Source organism: Lasioglossum baleicum, unplaced genomic scaffold, assembly GCF_051020765.1.
Source record: "Lasioglossum baleicum unplaced genomic scaffold, iyLasBale1 scaffold0029, whole genome shotgun sequence".
NCBI classification, from domain to species: domain Eukaryota; kingdom Metazoa; phylum Arthropoda; class Insecta; order Hymenoptera; family Halictidae; genus Lasioglossum; species Lasioglossum baleicum.
Window position 1 is genome coordinate 739119 of NW_027469089.1, and position 4961 is coordinate 744079.

The following is a 4961-nucleotide window of genomic DNA, read 5'->3' on the forward strand; positions in this document are numbered from 1 at the left end:
CGTGGTCGACCACATGATCGGCAGCGAGAGGTCAAGAGCAGCGTTTGCCTCCTTCTGCGAGATTGTGATAACGCAGAAGGAGGCAGCGGGGAGGGAGAGGGAAACCGACCCGCTCTCCGCCAGGAGGCTAGCATCGGCGGGGCAACCCCGACGAGGCCGACGGCCCCCGTAAGGGGCCGCAGACGTAATGGCGGCGGTGGTACTACTTAGTACTTCCACCGCCGCCAAGGGGGGCTGGCCGTTAAGGCGCCCCCGAGGTGGACAGGCCGCGGGGGGCGAGGTGGAGCAATAATCCCGTCCCCCCCCTCTACAAAGATGCGACCTGCCGGTCGACCCCCCTCCTTTTATTTTATAATATTTCATTTTACTCTATATTATAAATTTTATCTTTATCTTTTATTCCCCTTTATTTTGCCACCCTTCTTATGTTTGTTGTGTTTTGTCCATTGTATTTATTTACTTATTATTATTTATTTATTTATTGACTTTTATTTTATCTATACACCTTTTCATTTACTGATTTTATCTTTTATTTTATCATATTTTTAAGTTTTATGCGGGTTGACCAGGGGGGTGGGACGGGGGGAGGGGGCAGACGCGAGCCGGTACTGGCCTCTGTCCCCTCCTTGTCGCGTGCGGAAAAAATGCAGTGCAGCGTGTACGAGTATTTGCACATGTATAAAAATCGGATGGCGCGGTAACAAAAATTCTAAATTATACATCGCAAGTTGCAGCAATGCATGCGCATAAGTTAAATTACCTGCATACAGCCGTTTCCTCAAACTGTGTGTTCATAACTGGCACTGGGAGGATCGCAGTGCCACCACTGCGAGGAGGCCCAGGACTCTGCGCGGCATACGCTGGAAGAATGTCCAGCGTGGTCGGCACCGCGCAGAGACCTAAGGGGCGTTATTGGGATGGACCTCTCGTTGCCGGTCGTGGTCGACCACATGATCGGCAGCGAGAGGTCAAGAGCAGCGTTTGCCTCCTTCTGCGAGATTGTGATAACGCAGAAGGAGGCAGCGGGGAGGGAGAGGGAAACCGACCCGCTCTCCGCCAGGAGGCTAGCATCGGCGGGGCAACCCCGACGAGGCCGACGGCCCCCGTAAGGGGCCGCAGACGTAATGGCGGCGGTGGTACTACTTAGTACTTCCACCGCCGCCAAGGGGGGCTGGCCGTTAAGGCGCCCCCGAGGTGGACAGGCCGCGGGGGGCGAGGTGGAGCAATAATCCCGTCCCCCCCCTCTACAAAGATGCGACCTGCCGGTCGACCCCCCTCCTTTTATTTTATAATATTTCATTTTACTCTATATTATAAATTTTATCTTTATCTTTTATTCCCCTTTATTTTGCCACCCTTCTTATGTTTGTTGTGTTTTGTCCATTGTATTTATTTACTTATTATTATTTATTTATTTATTGACTTTTATTTTATCTATACACCTTTTCATTTACTGATTTTATCTTTTATTTTATCATATTTTTAAGTTTTATGCGGGTTGACCAGGGGGGTGGGACGGGGGGAGGGGGCAGACGCGAGCCGGAACTGGCCTCTGTCCCCTCCTTGTCGCGTGCGGAAAAAATGCAGTGCAGCGTGTACGAGTATTTGCACATGTATAAAAATCGGATGGCGCGGTAACAAAAATTCTAAATTATACATCGCAAGTTGCAGCAATGCATGCGCATAAGTTAAATTACCTGCATACAGCCGTTTCCTCAAACTGTGTGTTCATAACTGGCACTGGGAGGATCGCAGTGCCACCACTGCGAGGAGGCCCAGGACTCTGCGCGGCATACGCTGGAAGAATGTCCAGCGTGGTCGGCACCGCGCAGAGACCTAAGGGGCGTTATTGGGATGGACCTCTCGTTGCCGGTCGTGGTCGACCACATGATCGGCAGCGAGAGGTCAAGAGCAGCGTTTGCCTCCTTCTGCGAGATTGTGATAACGCAGAAGGAGGCAGCGGGGAGGGAGAGGGAAACCGACCCGCTCTCCGCCAGGAGGCTAGCATCGGCGGGGCAACCCCGACGAGGCCGACGGCCCCCGTAAGGGGCCGCAGACGTAATGGCGGCGGTGGTACTACTTAGTACTTCCACCGCCGCCAAGGGGGGCTGGCCGTTAAGGCGCCCCCGAGGTGGACAGGCCGCGGGGGGCGAGGTGGAGCAATAATCCCGTCCCCCCCCTCTACAAAGATGCGACCTGCCGGTCGACCCCCCTCCTTTTATTTTATAATATTTCATTTTACTCTATATTATAAATTTTATCTTTATCTTTTATTCCCCTTTATTTTGCCACCCTTCTTATGTTTGTTGTGTTTTGTCCATTGTATTTATTTACTTATTATTATTTATTTATTTATTGACTTTTATTTTATCTATACACCTTTTCATTTACTGATTTTATCTTTTATTTTATCATATTTTTAAGTTTTATGCGGGTTGACCAGGGGGGTGGGACGGGGGGAGGGGGCAGACGCGAGCCGGTACTGGCCTCTGTCCCCTCCTTGTCGCGTGCGGAAAAAATGCAGTGCAGCGTGTACGAGTATTTGCACATGTATAAAAATCGGATGGCGCGGTAACAAAAATTCTAAATTATACATCGCAAGTTGCAGCAATGCATGCGCATAAGTTAAATTACCTGCATACAGCCGTTTCCTCAAACTGTGTGTTCATAACTGGCACTGGGAGGATCGCAGTGCCACCACTGCGAGGAGGCCCAGGACTCTGCGCGGCATACGCTGGAAGAATGTCCAGCGTGGTCGGCACCGCGCAGAGACCTAAGGGGCGTTATTGGGATGGACCTCTCGTTGCCGGTCGTGGTCGACCACATGATCGGCAGCGAGAGGTCAAGAGCAGCGTTTGCCTCCTTCTGCGAGATTGTGATAACGCAGAAGGAGGCAGCGGGGAGGGAGAGGGAAACCGACCCGCTCTCCGCCAGGAGGCTAGCATCGGCGGGGCAACCCCGACGAGACCGACGGCCCCCGTAAGGGGCCGCAGACGTAATGGCGGCGGTGGTACTACTTAGTACTTCCACCGCCGCCAAGGGGGGCTGGCCGTTAAGGCGCCCCCGAGGTGGACAGGCCGCGGGGGGCGAGGTGGAGCAATAATCCCGTCCCCCCCCTCTACAAAGATGCGACCTGCCGGTCGACCCCCCTCCTTTTATTTTATAATATTTCATTTTACTCTATATTATAAATTTTATCTTTATCTTTTATTCCCCTTTATTTTGCCACCCTTCTTATGTTTGTTGTGTTTTGTCCATTGTATTTATTTACTTATTATTATTTATTTATTTATTGACTTTTATTTTATCTATACACCTTTTCATTTACTGATTTTATCTTTTATTTTATCATATTTTTAAGTTTTATGCGGGTTGACCAGGGGGGTGGGACGGGGGGAGGGGGCAGACGCGAGCCGGAACTGGCCTCTGTCCCCTCCTTGTCGCGTGCGGAAAAAATGCAGTGCAGCGTGTACGAGTATTTGCACATGTATAAAAATCGGATGGCGCGGTAACAAAAATTCTAAATTATACATCGCAAGTTGCAGCAATGCATGCGCATAAGTTAAATTACCTGCATACAGCCGTTTCCTCAAACTGTGTGTTCATAACTGGCACTGGGAGGATCGCAGTGCCACCACTGCGAGGAGGCCCAGGACTCTGCGCGGCATACGCTGGAAGAATGTCCAGCGTGGTCGGCACCGCGCAGAGACCTAAGGGGCGTTATTGGGATGGACCTCTCGTTGCCGGTCGTGGTCGACCACATGATCGGCAGCGAGAGGTCAAGAGCAGCGTTTGCCTCCTTCTGCGAGATTGTGATAACGCAGAAGGAGGCAGCGGGGAGGGAGAGGGAAACCGACCCGCTCTCCGCCAGGAGGCTAGCATCGGCGGGGCAACCCCGACGAGGCCGACGGCCCCCGTAAGGGGCCGCAGACGTAATGGCGGCGGTGGTACTACTTAGTACTTCCACCGCCGCCAAGGGGGGCTGGCCGTTAAGGCGCCCCTGAGGTGGACAGGCCGCGGGGGGCGAGGTGGAGCAATAATCCCGTCCCCCCCCCTCTACAAAGATGCGACCTGCCGGTCGACCCCCCTCCTTTTATTTTATAATATTTCATTTTACTCTATATTATAAATTTTATCTTTATCTTTTATTCCCCTTTATTTTGCCACCCTTCTTATGTTTGTTGTGTTTTGTCCATTGTATTTATTTACTTATTATTATTTATTTATTTATTGACTTTTATTTTATCTATACACCTTTTCATTTACTGATTTTATCTTTTATTTTATCATATTTTTAAGTTTTATGCGGGTTGACCAGGGTGGTGGGACGGGGGGAGGGGACAGACGCGAGCCGGAACTCGCCTCTGTCCCCTCCTTGTCGCGTGCGGAAAAAATGCAATGCAGCGTGTACGAGTATTTGCAAATGTATAAAAATCGGATAGCGCGGTAACAAAAATTCTAAATTATACAGCACAAGTTGCAGCAATGCATGCGCATAAGTTAAATTACCTGCATACCGCCGTTTCCTCAAACTGTGTGTTCATAACTGGCACTGGGAGGATCGCAGTGCCACCACTGCGAGGAGGCCCAGGACTCTGCGCGGCATACGCTGGAAGAATGTCCAGCGTGGTCGGCACCGCGCAGAGACCTAAGGGGCGTTATTGGGATGGACCTCTCGTTGCCGGTCGTGGTCGACCACATGATCGGCAGCGAGTGGTCAAGAGCAGCGATTGCTTCCTTCTGCGAGATTGTGATAACGCAGAAGGAGGCAGCGGAGAGGGAGAGGGAAGCCGACCCGCTCTCCGCCAGGAGGCTAGCATCGGCGGGGCAACCCCCACGAGGCCGACGGCCCTCGTAATGGGCCTCAGACGTAATGGCGGCGGTGGTACTACTTAGTACTTCCACCGCCGCCAAGGGGGGCTGGCCGTTAAGGCGCCCCCGAGGTGGACAGGCCGCGGGGG